The sequence below is a fragment of the Protopterus annectens genome, chromosome 4.part0 (assembly GCF_019279795.1).
Source record: "Protopterus annectens isolate FY-2018-M chromosome 4.part0, PAN1.0, whole genome shotgun sequence".
NCBI lineage: Eukaryota > Metazoa > Chordata > Ceratodontiformes > Protopteridae > Protopterus > Protopterus annectens.
The window spans coordinates 1,615,130,011-1,615,147,087 of NC_056733.1; the positions used below are offsets into that span (position 1 = coordinate 1,615,130,011).

Sequence of the window (17,077 nt, forward strand, 5' to 3'; positions counted from 1 at the left end):
GTGTGACTGAGGCACAGATCCCACAACTTTAATGCAGGAGCATTACCCTTTGTATGTCATTATGATATCATAATTAGCTCCAAAGTCTGAACATCTTTAGGAAATGGGAATTTCTCCTATAGTCACCTTATCTGAAAACAGTAAAAGTTTGAAATTATTGATGTTTACCTTTGTGATAGCCATGCTCATTGTATATTACCTTTCAAGTTATAGTATGCTTCCTGCAACATAATCTCTTCCCTCTGAGGATGTTGGCTGGCTCTTCAACTCATAAGATGAATAAGGGGCTTTTAATAACATTTGTTTTGTACCATAGCTCAGGTGTGAATATTTTAAACATATTGAAATATCATAAAATATGTATGTAGATTATTTCCTGCAACCATTATTAGCTATCTTGTAATATTTTGAGGTAGCATGTGTTGCTGAGGTTACATATTTGAATTACTGGAAAAAGGATTGCAACAAAATTATCTGGTGATTTTTATACAATGTAAGGTATTGCCAGACAACCCACTGCTACATAGTAGCAATTTTATTCATTTATGTTTTAATTTTATTTTATTTTACAATTTAATATTCCAGTAAATGTGCCTTTCCAGTCATGATCTGCATATAAAAGTACACTAAAAATCATGCATATAAAGTACAATAAATTTCACTTAGCAAATAAAAATCAGTATGCAATGTGCAGTAAATGTGATGCAATAAGATCATTAAAACATATTTAGTACATCATGTTTTAGCATAGCAGAAAGTTTATAGTACATTAGATTGTAACAAGAGTATAATCACTTCACTACACCTTGTTCCAAGTGTTTTCTCCATCCATCTGCTTCACTCTACAAGAAGTAAAACAACCCACTACCTAAAGAACTTGCACAGCTGAAGTTCACTTGCAGTTGAAAAAGTTCACAAGGAAAAATACACTGAGTTAAATCTATGTAAGACAAATTCATAGACTCAGACTAATAATTGAATTTGTTAAGTTGTGCACTAGACTGTTCTGTTTGTAGTTTTGAATCTGCTGGAAGGATATCCCCACCCCCACTTACCCACACTCACAGGCCTTTTACTGCTGAAGGTGAAGTGACATTAACACTTCAGCATAGTTTACTCTTATCAGTGTAATACATCCCTGGAAAAGACATTGAAAAGCCCATAACTATAAAATTAGATGCTGTGACTCAGGTCAAGTTTTTAGAGTTCAGTCACCTTGTCTTTGTATCCAGGAACATTCTACCTCAATGATTGTTTATGGTGGTAAACCATCTGCGGAGTTTCTTCCCACTCCGTTCACTTCGCTCACTCCACTCGCCTGCCATTCCCCCATATTCCACCCTCCCCAAGCACCTCTACTCATATCCCAAGCAAACCACTCCCCCTCATTCCTCTGATCCAATTATATACAACTCTACCTTGTCCACACCCACATTTCATTCACCCCTTACCTACTTTTATTTAAACAAACTTATCTGCTTCCCTTTACATCCATCAGATTGAATTCTCATCCCCCTACTATAATTCGTTGCATCTTACTCTATTTTACCATCACAATACTATCACCACCTCAAACAGTCTTACATTAACTCCAGGCTTACCACCTTCTCTTCTATTGTACACATAAACTAACATTGCGCCATAATTGTACTACTGACCAGTCACATCTCCCCCACCCCTCCTTATCACAAACCACAGGGCAAAACACCTAACCACATTGTCAAAGCCTACCCCAAACTCAAAATATTTCCAACCTTACCTTCAGCTGCACACATATCACAAGATAACATAATCTCTGTTTACACCTGATATTACATTCTAACACATAAATACCACTTTTACTATTTTGAAACCCACTATCACAGTTGACATGCTCCTCCTAACCTGCCTAGCTTCTTTACTCTTAATTCTCAACCTTTCTAAATCTATATCTTTGCTTACCCCCACACATCAATACACATCAACAACCTCCTCCAACCATCACCCCAATAATAAACAACACAGCTTCTCACATATCTCCTCTCAGCTTTTCCCCTACACCCTCCCATATTATTCAAGCCACAAATTGGCCTCCTCACCTCCTACGAAACCACACTTGACACCAGTATCATCACCTAGGAATAAAAAACACTTCCCATGGTACTCCTTCCTCATTACCTACCTACTCAAATGTGGAGACATACATCCTAACCCTGGTCCACCCTCTAATCCTAACCAAAAGAGTAACCTCAAAAATGTAAACATACTTACACTGAACCTTAGATGTATATGTAATAAAATAGCCCCATTGCATGCCTGGATTGATTAAAATAAACCTGACATATTAGCCCTTAAAGAAACATGGATACAACCCGGTGTAAAAGACTCAGAAATAATACCTCCAAACTTTGCAATAACCAGAAGAGATAGATCTAAAAAAGGGCAGAGAGATAGCCTTTCTATATCCCTCTACGCTCAACATCATACTCTACACCAGTAATATACCCACCTTTTCCATTGCTGAGGTACTAATGTCTTTTTTGAACCTCAACATTTCAAAAAAAATTTGCATAATGGTAATATATATCCCAACAGGTAACAATATACCAGTGTTGGAAAATATTTTATCCTGGACATCCCAAACAATAAACCTTGAAACAATCTTAGGAGATGTAAATATAGATTGGCAAACCATAGCTTCCAACTCCCCCACAAATAGTATAAATCTGTATGTTTTTTCTCAGCTCATCAATATACCAAAAAGATACAGCAAAGATCTCACCTGCCAAACAACCCTAGACTGGATCCTAGTATCCCACCCTGCCAATCACCCCTCTTCTGGTACACTGTCTGGCTCCCTTAGCGATCATCTGTCAGCTTATTCCCTTAGAACAAACTCCCAACAACTAAGAGTTGTTGTTTGTCTTTTTGGCTTTTCCCAGTTAAGGGTCACCACAGTGGAACTCCAGTCTGCTAATGATTGGCAGTCGATTTTTATGGTGCCGAGTTGCCAGCCCGACGCCCAACCTTCAGTGAAGGCACATCCATTCACGCATGTCTTTTGGAGGCCACTCAACCACGGGGAGCACATGCAGACTCCACACAGAAGGCACTCCAGCTGAGAATCGAACAGGAGAACCTCTTGCTGTGAGGTAACAATGCTACCATTGTACTACCGCGGATATCTCTCAACAACTAAGAGTACACACTGTAAAATCATTTAGGAACTCAACTAATTTTTGTCAGCATAAATTCAACCATCTCCTACATGAAATAGACTGGACACCCCTTAAACAACTACCCCTTAATGATGCTGTACTATACTTTAATAATACCTTTCTTATAGGTTCATAGGTTCATAGGTTCATACTAGGCTATCTGCCCTAGGGCATTTATAAGCCTAGCCAGAGTGTGTGTGGCTTTCACCACCCCTTAAGATGAGAATATTATACCCATTAGTTTGCTGTGCCTCTGTCCAGCAGTGACACAGAGATGATTCCCCTCCCATCCACTCGTCAAGATTTCTCTTGAACAGAGTCAGTGAGGGGCTCTGCCTCACATGGACTGGGATTCTGTTCCATAGTGTAGGGAGTCTCTGGGTGATGAATCTGTCCCTCCAGCACGTCCAATTTATATCCGTGTTGAGGTTTAAGTCTCTTGCTCTCGTGGCTCTGGTGGATTTGGATTTTTTGAGGTGGAGCATGTCCATTAATTCCAGGTTGGACATGGCCTTGTATGTCAGGCACAGATCACCTCTGAGCAGACGGTATGTGACTGAATAGAGCTGGAGTTTCTTCAGTCGGGCAGCGTATGACATATGTTTGAGCCCCTTTATCCTTTTGGTGAGGAGCTTTTGGGGTCTTTCCAACTGCTGCAGGTGTTGGGTAAGGTACATTCCGAATGGGGCGTTGTACTCAATCATTGGTCTGATAAGTGAAGAGTACAGGGGTACAATGACCTCTCCTGATCTGGATGTGAATCCCTTCATAATCAGGTGGGCAATGTAGAAGGTCTTCCTAACCACTTTGGCAATGTGAGTGTCAAAAGTGTTATCACTGTCAACTTGGGTCCCCAGGTCCCTGATAACTTCTTCCGTGTTTAATGGATTACCACCTATGTGGTAATTAGGGGTTACCTTGTTTTTCCCAAAGGGTATGACTATACATTTTTTGGCATTTAGCTTAAGGCCATGGCTCTGGCACCAGTAATCCATTTCTATGAGACCTCTCTGGAGGATGTCTGTGTCTGATGGAGTGTCAATTATGGTGCCCAGTTTGCAGTCATCTGCAAATTTTGTCAGCCACAATCTTCCTATGTTTGCCTGCACTTCAGAAAAATAAATGCCGAACAAGAGGGGGCCCAGGACTGAGCCCTGTGGGACACCACTCGTGACCGGCTTAGAGTCTGACATGGCACCAGCAACTCTAACCCTGTGTGTTCTGTCCTTGAGCCAGTTTGCAATCCATCTTGTGACATATGGGTTTACATCTAAGCTGGTGAGCTTTTCTATGATGCCCGAGTGGGGTATTGTGTCGAACGCTTTTGCTAGGTCAGGGTAGGCTGTGTGAACTGCCTTACCCTCATAAATGGCCTTAGTGACTGTTTTGAAAAAGTCGACCAAGTTCAAGAGGCAGGATCTGCCCTTGACAAAGCCAAATTGGGTAGGATCCAGTGTCTGTAAATCCCCAATGTCTTTATTTATGAGTTCCATTATGATCCTCTCCATAGCTTTGCAGACAAGGCTCGTCAAGCTTATGGGGCGGTAATTTCCAGGGTCCGTAGAAGCACCGCCTTTGTGGAGTGGGACCACAGTTGCCGTATGCCATTCTTTGGGTACGTATCCTGTATTAAGGCTAAGATTAAACAGCAGCCTTATGTGTGGGTTTAGTTCCTCATTGAGTTCGTGTAGCACACAGCCGGGGACACCGTCCGGTCCCATTGATGCTGTGTTTTTTGCTTTAGAGAGCAGCTCTCACCTGGGCATCTGAGATGTTTGGGAGGCTAGACTCTGGTGGGATAGATATTTCTCCTTTGGGGAGGAGGAGAAATTTGCACTGAACCTGTCTGCCAGTATGTTGGCAATGTCTGTGGGTTCAGTGATTTTTATCATTTTGGACTAATTGTGAGAGTATCGGGGAGTTACCCCCCAGGCTTCTAACATAGCTAAAGAAGGCCTTATGATTGTCTTTTGTGTCATTAGCGATTTTTCTCTCAAAGTTGGCCTTGGATGATTTTATGAGTGATCGTAATTTTTTGCTAGTATTGATCAGAGATGCCTTCCCTTTTAGGGATTTTGCTCTGTCATGTAGTAGCTTTCTCCTCTTGTTGTAGAGTTTGTTTATGGCTGGGGTCCACCAGACCGGGTGCCTGCCTTTGGTGGAAAGGGTCTTGATTTTATTAGGGATTGCTTGATCCATACATTCCTGAAGGTGCTCGTAGAAGGCATTTGTAAGGGTTTCAGCAGCGTGGGTTGTGGTTTCCACTGGCTTGGGGGCCTTGAAGGATACCACTTCAGTCTTAAGAAGTGTGAAGTTTGCTTTTGAGAAGTTCTTCACTGTGGTCTTTTTGCTGGGGTGGGGGATGTGGATCTCCAATGAGATTAATTTATGGTCTGATCTCACCAATGAGGGATATACTTCCGGTGTGGAGCATTTTCTCCCCATGTTTGTGATGATCAGGTCTAGTATATTTTCTCCTCTTGTGGGAATGGTGACTAGCTGTTCCATAGCATTTGAGTTTATGAACTCCAGGAACCTTTGGGCTAGGGTGTTGGGGCTTGAGTAATGTTCCCAGTCTATGTTTGGGTAATTGAAGTCACCCAATATGATGGTGTTTGGAGAGACATTCATACTCTCCAGTGTCTTCAGGAAGGCTGTGTGGGTTTCCTGAGTTTGAGAAGGTGATCTGTAGCATGCTACAAACTGTAGGGCAGTTTTACCTATGGTTAATTGCACCTGGATGGTCTCCGATGCTTAGATGCGTTGCCACTAACCTGGAGGTGTGGGTATCCTTTATGAATATGGATACTCCTCCTTTTGTGGTTCGGTCCAGATTTTGGGGCCAGAACGCATGATATGAGGTATAACCTGATAGTGCTGGGGTGCTCTCAGGAGCCTTGAACCAGGTTTCAGTCACAGCACAGACATCGATGTTCTCCATACTGAGGAGGGCTTCAAGGGCGTGCATCTTGAGGTTTAGACTTCTGGCATTGAGCAGTATTACCCTTAGTTTTTCTCCATTTTTGTTTTCTAGGGCGGTAGGTTTATCATTTGAGCCTTGCCTAAAAAAGGCACTATGGGGGTGACAAGAGCCTTTGCCAATATCCGGAAGCCCAGGGATGACAGGTGCAAGCCGTCCCTTGCAAAGCAGCGTGGCTTGTCAAGCATGTCATCCCAGGCAGAAAGACATTGGATCCCCTTAGAATGACACCAGTAATTAAGCCAATTATTAAAGCTGATTATTTTGTCTCTGTATTGTGGCATCATTCTTGGTGAGGGTAGGATACTGCTCAGGGTCAGGGTCATACCGGCCTGGGCTACATAATCTGAGAGCTCCTCTATGTCTCTTTTCATGTAGTCCAGGGAGGTACATCTCAGGTCGTTCACACCGGCATGGACAATGACTGAGTCATACTTGTACTTGCTGTGGAGTGACCTGAGTGCTTGTGTTATGTGGCGGATTCTAGTGCCTGACAGGCAGCTTACTGTGATCTTTTCCTTGTTCAGTCTGGTGAGTGGGACGTCAGTGTGTCTGACTATGGAGTCACCTATAACAAGTGTGTCTGGCATTGTGTTTGGCCTTAAGGGCTGTGACTGTTTAGCACACTGACTTTGAGAACTATGTGTTGCATGTCTTATGTCTTGAGGTGGCAGTTGCTTGGGTGTCTGCTTTGGAGGCCTCTGTAGTTTTGGTAGATTTTTGATCAGTGCCTCTGAGTATGTCTTTGTGTGTTTATGTGTTTGTTTTGCAGTTGTGATAGTTCTATGTGAAACTGGGTTTATGGTGTGCATGGTTTCCTTCTCCTCCTGTCTGGTCTTGCCAGTCCTGAGTTGAGAGAGCTCAGCCTCCAGTTTGGCTATATAGTTGCATCTCTCACATGTATTTGTGTTTTGTGGGAGAAGGAGTGGGTTGTCTGTGTACATGAGGCAATTGTAACATTGCCTCAAGATGCCCAGATTCACCAGCTGAACAGGAGAGGACGCTAGCAACTGACCCTTCGACATGCTAGAAAAAGTGAAAAAGTTTGCTGTGTAACTGAGTCAGAAGGGACCTATAGGGAAATGGATACTCAAGGGGATTCTAGGCTAATGTAGTACTTTGTTTAGTATATAAGTACTTTACCTATATAAAAATGCTTTAGGAGCAATTGCTGAGCTTTTGAGATAGAAAATAGACTGTTTAGATTGCAAGTAGAGAAGTTCTAAGGGAAAAATTGAAGAGCAGACTTTACAGAGCCAGAAATAGTTTAACCTTGTTTAACCGGCTGCCCGATGGTGCTCTATGGGCAACTCGCTAAATCACGCTTAAAGCGGGCTTTATAGCAGGGGTTGAAAAGAGCTAGAATTGACCCAAAATGGCCAATAGACTACAAGTTTCTGGCTGGAACCACTGCTCTAGGGACAAATAGGCTGCTCAGTGCTCCCCACTCCCACTGGTGAACAAAGAAGTTTCCCTTTATCCAAATAAGGATATGGAATAGCACAGGAACCAAGCCAAAGCCCAGAGATCAGCAAACTCTGAAGACTGGACTATTCTAGTTCAGTAAGGCGGGAAAACATTTTTTTTTTTTTTTTTTTTTGCAGAAAACAGAGGAAAAACAGACAGTAAATGCTATAAATGCTTTTAAACGGCTAGCGCACTTGAGTGTGTTAGCCTACAGGTAAAATTAAGCAACAAATAACTTTTTTAAAAGTGCAAAACAGTTAATCAACACAAAAACAGTTTAAACATACTTAATACCCTAGCTCTCATTTGTATGAAAAAAATCAAAAAGGACTCAGCTCCATGGCTCTCTGAGGAATGTAAACACCTGATGAAGCAAAGGGACCTAGCATGGATAACCTGGAAACAGAACAAAAATTAGCAAAATCATGTTAATTTCAAAACACTACATAACAAAGTCCAAAACTAATCAACAGAGATAAGAAGTCATATTATTCCCAGCTTCAACTCCAACATAAAATCAACCCACTCCATATCTTCTCTACTTAAACCTGGAACAGAGACCACTCCCTATCACCTGATACCCCTCCATCACAAATACCCCAAAACTTTAACAAGGACTTCATAAAATCAATATCAGACCTACTTACTAACACCCCTAATGCTGGGCCCCTCCACCCTTCAACCTATTCGGACACCAACCCCAGACCATCGACTACTTCTAGCTCTGTCATTAATAACTCCCCCACTCAACAAAATGTCATACAAACTTCATTCTCACTTCAGCCCATACCTACTGGCTTCACTAAGAAACTCCTACATAAACTAAAACCCTGCTGTACCTCAGCTGATAATCTTCCACCACACTACCTCAGACTGGCTGCTAATTTAATCACATGCCCAATCAGTATCCTTATAAATAATTCTTTATCTGAATCAGAGGTACCTACCATATGGAAGCAATCTCACATCACCCCCATCCACAAAGGAGGCAACTCCTTTGATCTATCCAATTTCCGTCCTATATCCATCTTGTCACCCATATCCAAAATTCTCAAGAGGGGTATCCATCAGCAGGTAATGCAATATCCATTGCAAAACATTCTTTTAGCCAAAACCCAACATGGTTTCCGACCTAGCCACAGCATAGCTACAGCCCTATTATCTTTTACAGACACCATAAACAAGGCCAGAGATGCAGGATGTAATACAGCCTCAGAATTCCATGATCTCTTCAAGGCCTTTGACACAGTGTCTCACCCCTTACTATTAAACGCACTGTCTAACTTAGGCTTCTCACATAACACAGTAAAATGGTTTCAGAGCTACCCCAAGGATTGTAAACAAGCAGTGAAATGGTCCAATGAACTCTCACCCTTTCTCCACAACCCTACTGGAGTCCCTCAAGGCTCCATCCTAGGACCCCTACTCTTCAGCATTTTCATAAACAACCTTCACACTGCTTTTCACCCTGGGACCCTCATTCAGTACGCTGATGATTCCACCATAATCTGTACTGCTCAATCACTACCAGAACTACTTTCAAAAACTCAACAGTCCTTTACTGCAGTCGAATCCTGGCTAAGAAATGCCCAAGTCTTTCTTAATCCAAAGAAGACAAAACTAGTACTTTTTCATCCCAAGAACACCTCCCCTGTCACTGATCATTTTAACATCCTTGCATCTGTCAACACTGTCATAGACATAGTGCAGGAAACCAAACTTCTAGGAGTTATCATTGACAATAAACTTTCATTCGACCTCCATATACAGCAAAATATAAAGAAAACTCATCAAAAGCTGGGACTCTTATATAGAAACAAACATTACTTTACTGCAGCAAACAAAACTACCCTTGCAAAAACATTTTTACTTCCCTCCCTTCTTTATGGTGCCCCTATCCTAACTAACTTACAAATTTCTACTACAAGCAAGATGGAACAGTGCTACAACAAAGTTGCTAAGTTTGCCACAAACTGTAAATATGACACACACCACTGTAAACCACTCCTGGAACTAAACTGGCTTGAACTGCCCAACCAACTTGCCTTTATTCAGCTATCCACATTGCACAACCTTATTTTCAAGCCTACTGCCTGCCCTACACTAGCCAATCTAGTCACACCTTACACACCAAATCGATCACTATGATCAGAAGACAAAAATCTCTTGGCTATCTCAAAACCCACAAGAAAACCAGGTCACCTTCTGCATTCATACTCTGTCTCTATACTTTGGAATTCACTACCTCTAGCTATCAGGTCTATGCCTGGCCTAACATATTGCAAAGCCTCTTTAAAAAATCATCTCAAAAAGACATGGCTCTGCTCCTGCATAAAACCTGCCTGATGCTCAGCACTTCCTCTTCTTCCACATTAGGCCCACCCTCCTCTTCTGTCACATTTCAATCCTTCACAGTCTGCAAGATCCTAAGGCTCTTCTAACTCCTCCTCTGCTTCTATACCATATCCTTAAGCTACTGCTCAGGCTGTATTGCTTCTATTCATTTTAACTCTCTCACTATATGTCTGCATTACTAACTTTCTGGCTACTATTTTCCTAACTGAAACCAACATTCTATTTATTTATTGGTCATGTACTATAGCAGTCAATGTCACACATTGCACTACTGACATACTTTTGTTTTGTCACTACATCATGTATAGTGAGAGTAACTATTATTGTCTATAATGTTTTTAACTATAGAATCATCTAGATGTGTAGTATATATACTGTAACATTGTGTAGCATAGTTTGTTTTTTCAACTTATTTTGTATAGTATTTCTTATGTAATTTGTACTGTATTTGATTTTACTGTATTCTTTATTGTACTGTATGTGGAGATTTTCTACCCAGGCATCTGCTGAAAATGGGGTCTGTAGACCCAGTCAGACCACTCTGGTAAACAAATGTCAAATAAATAAATAATGTTAATAAATGAAAATGTTGCAGAATGGCATAGAATGAACAGGTAGTAATAATATACAAGTAGTAAAGTCTAATATATTTATGCACTGTGTGTACTCACGTGCTGTCAGTGTTTTTCTATTCTACATATAAATTATACAAGTAGAATAATTGGAGTACCTGCCAAAATAAGTTGCCAGTATTAACCAGTGTCCCAAAAGCAGGCATAGTGTCAGTGCTTTTCAGAGGTGGAGTAACACTATAGTTGCTACAGTTTGTACCACACACAGAGTACAACAGCACTCAGTTTTGACTGAGTCCAATATTGGTATGAACTGAACAGCAATCGGAATCAGCTGCTCATGTTCTCTAACATTTTGCACACAGGGAGGCTGCCCCCTTCACTCCACACTGGTGTTGCTACGGATGCTTTTCTATTCTATGTACAAATTATACAATCAGAATAATTAGTGTACCTACCATAATAAGCTACCAGCACTGGCCACTGTCCTGAACACAGGTGCACTTAAATTCATTCTGCAAATATTAGCCTAATACTTTTAGGAATGTTTCTAATATTTCGAGACTTTTATGTCTGTAAGTTGTTCATTCCATATGGCAGAGACTAGTGTCGAGAAGGCTTTTTCTCCAGTGGCAAATTCAAATTTAGGTCTAACTATAGTGAAAGTGGTTTCTTGGCTGCTTCTAAGGGAGTAACTATGTTCTTTAATTTGGAGTAATCCTTCAATGGAAAGGTAATAGACTAGTGATAGAATTTTAAATATTAGAGTACATAGTAGATAGGCGGATCTATTAGTAATAGGAAGTCAGTGTTCCTTTTTATATATAATGCAATGGTGGCAATTCAGATCTGCAAGGAGGGCGCATTTAAGTATTTTATTTTCAACAAATGAGATTGTTGTGGGTGTTATGTGCCAAGTAAAACAACAATCTTGGGTAGGGTATATTCAATCTTGGGAATTACAACATTTTTGGTTAAGGGCATCCTTCCTGCTAGGGAGAAAAGATGTGAGAGCTAATAATTCAGAACTTTGTAATATTGTTGATGTGAATACTGAAGTTTAGTGAAGGGTTAAGTGTTACAGCAAGGCCTTTTTGTTATGCAACATGTTCCCCTCTGAGTCTTTGAAGAGATACCAGTTTATTTGTGGCAGTGAAAAATATGGCATTAGTCTTGGTACTGTTAATCAGAAGATCCTATTTGGAGAGATTGGTGTTTTTTGTCAGTTTCTAGTACAATGTCATTTGCATACATGATCATCTTGTGATTGGATAAACCATGTGTGATATCATTAAGAAACAGAGAGAACAGGAGATGATCTAAGCCTAATCCTTGTGGAATCCTGGTGTCAAGTGTTCCCAGTTCAGAAGACTTGAAAGGATCTATCCTGCAAGTAGTTTTTGAACCATAGTATGAAGCGTTCACCAAACTTAAGTTTCTGCAATGTTTCAAGTTTAAGGCTATGGTTCACTGTATAAAAGACAGGAGTAGTGTTTACAAACACACCAGCATTAATGAGCCTTTCATCAATGTCACTGGAAATGCTGTCTGCAGCTGATAGTAATACAGTATGAATACTGAAAGAGTTTTAAGATAAATGAATGGCTGTATATGCATTATGGAGGTCAAATGTTGCAAACCTGGACCTTTGAATATTAATGTTTTCATTTACCTCTGTAAGTGATGCTGCTATTTTGGAGGAATGGACTTTTGTGGGACATCTTTTGACATGAAATTATTTAGTTTACTGACAGATTTTTTTCTTTCTTGCCACAGCTTATTTGAAATTATCCAACAGTAAACGTCCGGCAACAGAAGCACAGCAGAAGTAAAAACAAAAATGTTTATTAAAGCAAATGGTGAGCCCGTTGACACTAGTAAGTGCTTCTTCAGACCACAAAACAACAAATGAAATGCACTGTATTTAAAAGAAGTCAAATTTCAAACAACCAATAAAACACATCATTATATTAAAACATAATTAAAACATAATTAAAGCAATTACAAAAAGAGCCCTTACTAATGTTAATCTGGAAGGTCCCTCGATTTTAAAACAGGCTTAAGAGAAACTCTCTCATTTGTTGCTTTATGGTCTGAAGAAGCACCTACTGGTGTGAAAGCACTCACCATTTGCTTTAGCAAACGTTTTTGTTTTTACTTTTGCTGTGCTTCTTTTGTCAGAGGTTTATTGTTGGATATATATATTTTTCTTGTTTCTGGCTCAGTTAATTCCTTATTAGGAGTTATTTTTGTTCAATCCTTATTTGAAATTAGCAAGAGACAAAAGTAAAAGAAATGACAACAGCTGTGAAGGCATGGTCAAAAGTATCTGCATCCAAGTAGGATGGTAAAAAGGTTTTGCTTCATGAATTTTCTTTATTTCTGTTTATTCTAGGGAATTGTCAGACTTGAATCCTAGCCACTGTTGATCAGCTCAGTCTGACTCAATCTTCTTTGCTGAGTAACATGTTGACTGATGGAGCTCTCAGTAGTGAAAAATCAAAGTGGTTATCTAAGTGAATATCACTTTGACCTTTCACCCCAGATGATGACATTAAAGACTTGTCAGTGGCCATGCTATCCAATAGTTGGGAACTCTAAGCCTGCGCTACACCTGTAATTTGTGAGAAAGCAGATGTACAGCTATGATTAAGATTCTGCTATTATGCAGCACAGTGGGAGTGAAATGTGTGCCACTTGTGGCAGTACTGTGTAGTTAGGCAAGCACAGTTACAGTAAAGTCCATTCCTAGGTCACTCACACAGAATAGAATCCCTCCAGACCTCTTTGTCCTCCATTCCCTTTGAACTCAAGGCCACTGTTTCCAAGGCTGACAGCACTTTTAAAAAAATGAGCTTCTTGAGTACAGAATGCAGAAAGGGAAAAGAAATTAAGACAATGATCAGTACCAGCAAAACATGTAACCAGCTGCACATTTAATATGGAAACATGCAGCAGAGAAAGAAAGGAACAAAAAAGGAAATGACTGCAACTTCATTTATTTCCTCATCTGCTTATAGATTTATATGTTCAAGGATACGTACTAACTTAATGACCAGTGGGGCCTTTTTAAGCATAGCCATGCATCCCAAATCTTTGACCAGTTCTGGTACTCTTGGTAGTGTAAGTAGGGAATGGAAGATGAAACATTTAAAAGCAAGGACCTGGAAGATGAACCATTTACAGGCTACCTGTGTCTGTTAGAGACAACAATGCCAAACCAGGGATGAATCTCCTTTCAGCATCTAGTTGTCCAAGTTACACTTGAACTGAGTTAGAGAGGAGCTTTCACAGAGATAGGGAGTCTGCTCCAGAGAAGGGATAGTCTCTGAGATATATGCCTGTCTCTCTGGCAGGCCTTATTTATATCACAGGTGAGATTTAAGTCTTTCGAAAGGATTATTCTGGTGCTGTTTGTTTTGCAGATATGCAGGATATCTATCAGAATAGAGACAAATGATGACTTGTATGCTAGGCATAGATCTCCCCTCTATAGCCTGTAGGTGACAGAATACATGGATAGGGCTTTGACGTGGTCTTTCCAGGACATGTTATTTACACCATGTATTCTTTTAGTGAAGAACCTTTCTGGACATTCCAGTTGCTGGATGTGCCTAGTTAGGGGCATTGTACTCAGTGACAGGCCTGATGAGTGCCAAATGCAGTGGACCAGTGATCTCCTTGTACCTAGATATCATGCCTTTGTTTATTAGTTAGATTTCTTCACTACCATAGACACATGAAGATCAGAGTCTAGATTATTCTCTATCTGTGTTCTCAGTTCCCAGACTACCTGGTTGACTCTTAGCAAAATTCATTTCCCAAAATAATACTGTGACATAGCACAACACAGTTGGACTTCTTAATGAGAAATAGAAGTGCTGTAGCAATAGTGTGGATTAAGGGATTTTGGGTAAATAACATTCCACTTAAACGTCTAAAGCTATACCCAAAATGCACAAGTTCTCTATCTCTGAGTAGGTTCATAAACGCCTTATACCAAATGCAGAACTGAATTGAACCTAACAATGAGATCAAGATTTATTACTGCAGTAGTGTAGCTAGGGTGGGAAGAAGGGGGTAACTGCTCCGGGAGCAAAGTGTTATGGGGCTTGATTGGCTACCTGAGACCAATCCCTATCACTCTGTGCACACCAGCTTTTAAAAGCCAGCACTGCATTGGCAGTCAAATCTGAGCATTGTAGTGCTCCCTGTATGGTCTAAGCTGTAGCAACTGCTTGCTGCAGTTTTCTAGACTTTAAAAGAAAAGAGATTTGTTTCTTTTTTTTTAACTAAAACCTGACCACTATATTTGTATGTGCATGGTATACATTGTATCAACTGCTTGTTACAAATGTAGCAAGCAATTTGTTACAGATTAAAAGAAAAAAAAATATTCTTTTTTCCTAAACTGTTTTTTATTTTTTTTTGCTCTTCCATAAAAGAGCTGGGGCAGGCGGGGGTGTTTCTGGACCTGGTTAGTTTGTCAGTGCCACTGTGTTCTTCATATGAAAACCTGGGGAGGCATGGTGCCAGACACACCACTAATGTGCTAACCCCAAGTACTGCAATAGCCAGCTGTACTTCTGTCTTACTGTAGATTAGACACATGATGTATCTGCTGATCACAGCTCTGTCAGAACGTTGCACATCAGAGAGGGAGAATATGTAAATACCCTTTCCTTAAGCTGACAAACAGTACACAATATTCACAAATGTAGCTGGTGGCAAAGTTATAGGCAAACCATATGTATTTTATTTTATTTACAATTTGTTTATCAGGTAAGTGAGCTGCTCTACTAACCATTTTCTGTCATGGCCCAGGTATAAAGCATTGCAAAGAAAATATAAGCAAAACAAAAAGATATGTAAATGTAGCAAAGAGAAATGCAATATGTCAGATGAAATAACAGTGAATTAAATGCAGATACAAGCTGATACTGTTAGTGTTGAAACCCTCAGGCTGAGTATTAATGTTTTATATTTATACTGTGTACAAGAACGGGAATATGTACACTTTATACAAGGAAATCCAATATGATAGGATGTAGTGACAAAATTTTGAGATTCAGTCCATGGAATGAGTCTGATAATAAATGCCTTAGCCAGTAACACAGAAGCAAATGCATCTGACATCTTTATAGAGGAATTCTTTAATTATTTAAAAGCCTCTAAGGTGTGATTACATTTTAACTCATTTAGGGGTGGTGTCAAAGAGTGGGCCCTATTCTGGTAAAAGCTTTTTCACCAATTCCAATATAGCTTCAGGAATAAGAGATACAGTTGTTCCTGAGGCATGGACTGATTTCGCCAGACAGCTGTGAGAGTACATATACATTAAATAGTAGCTACAGCAGTAGTGATGCACTGTTATGTTGCAGGCATTGTGGAAGCGTTACCATTCACCCCCATTCTAACTAAACAATAGCTGCCTGTGAGGATGAAACACCTATGCTGTATGTCATGCCTCCACGTTGATAATGCTGATACTGAAATCAGCTTAATATGCAGATATGTACACCTCTCAACCTTTAAGCATTAAAAATCATAGCACTGGCCTTTATAAATTATAGCAAAAGGTTACAAAGAAGAGCACTTTCTTATTTTTCATAACAGGAGGTTTTCAGGTACTAGATTCTCATATATTTAATGTGACTGTATCTTTGTATAGCCTTAGTTCAGTGTTTTAATGATGCATGTTCCCTTAAATAAGTCTATCTTTATGAGGAGCATTAATAAATCAAGTAGGAGCAAACCTAAATCTGTGTATGAATGCCATAGCACTATGCATAAATTGTAGCAGTTGAAAGGTATGCAGATATTTCTTTGAATCAGTTACTTATGCATTATGTAGCTAACTGTTATGTGACAGGACTGGAAAGTAATAGAGTGCCCAGCCTATGAGGGGATACACTATGCCATTACTGTGCCAAGCACTTATTTCTTTCATATGTTATGTCATTCAGCCTCTGCCACGTGAAATGAAAACCAGTAGGTCTGATCCACACTTCTTCTTTCGGCTTTTTCCCGGTTAGGGGTCGCCACAGTGGATCACCTGTCTGCTCATGATTGGCAGTGGAGTTTTTTTTTTTTACAGTGTCGAGTTGCCAGCCCAGCGCCCAAATTTCCATGGAAGGCACACACATGCACACACTCATGCCTAGGGCCAATTTAGAGTATCCAATCCACCTACAGCAGTTCTTTGGAATGTGGGAGGAAACCTGAGCACCCGGAGGAAACCCACACGACCACATGGAGGTCATGCAGACTCCACATAGAAGGCACCCCAGCCGAGGATCGAACCGGAGAACTTCTTGCTGTGAGGTGGCAACGTTAACTGCTGTACCACCGTGGTCTGAGCCACACAATGGAGTATATTATCAAGCTGGGCAGGATTCTCTATAAGGTTTTAAATGCCGAGTATATATCACACCCCAAGGTTCTGATATCAGGTCCTAGACTAGTTAGTGTATCATAAACTACCTCTACAAAGGAAATAGAGAGGC

The 17,077-nt window shown here is 40.4% G+C and overlaps 1 protein-coding gene across 1 annotated transcript in view; it reads left to right on the forward strand.

The window, feature by feature from the left end:
• MYOZ3 (myozenin 3) overlaps positions 1-17,077 on the forward strand; it is a 400,135-nt gene that overhangs the window by 10,096 nt on the left and 372,962 nt on the right. The gene's annotated exons all lie outside the window — the stretch shown is intronic.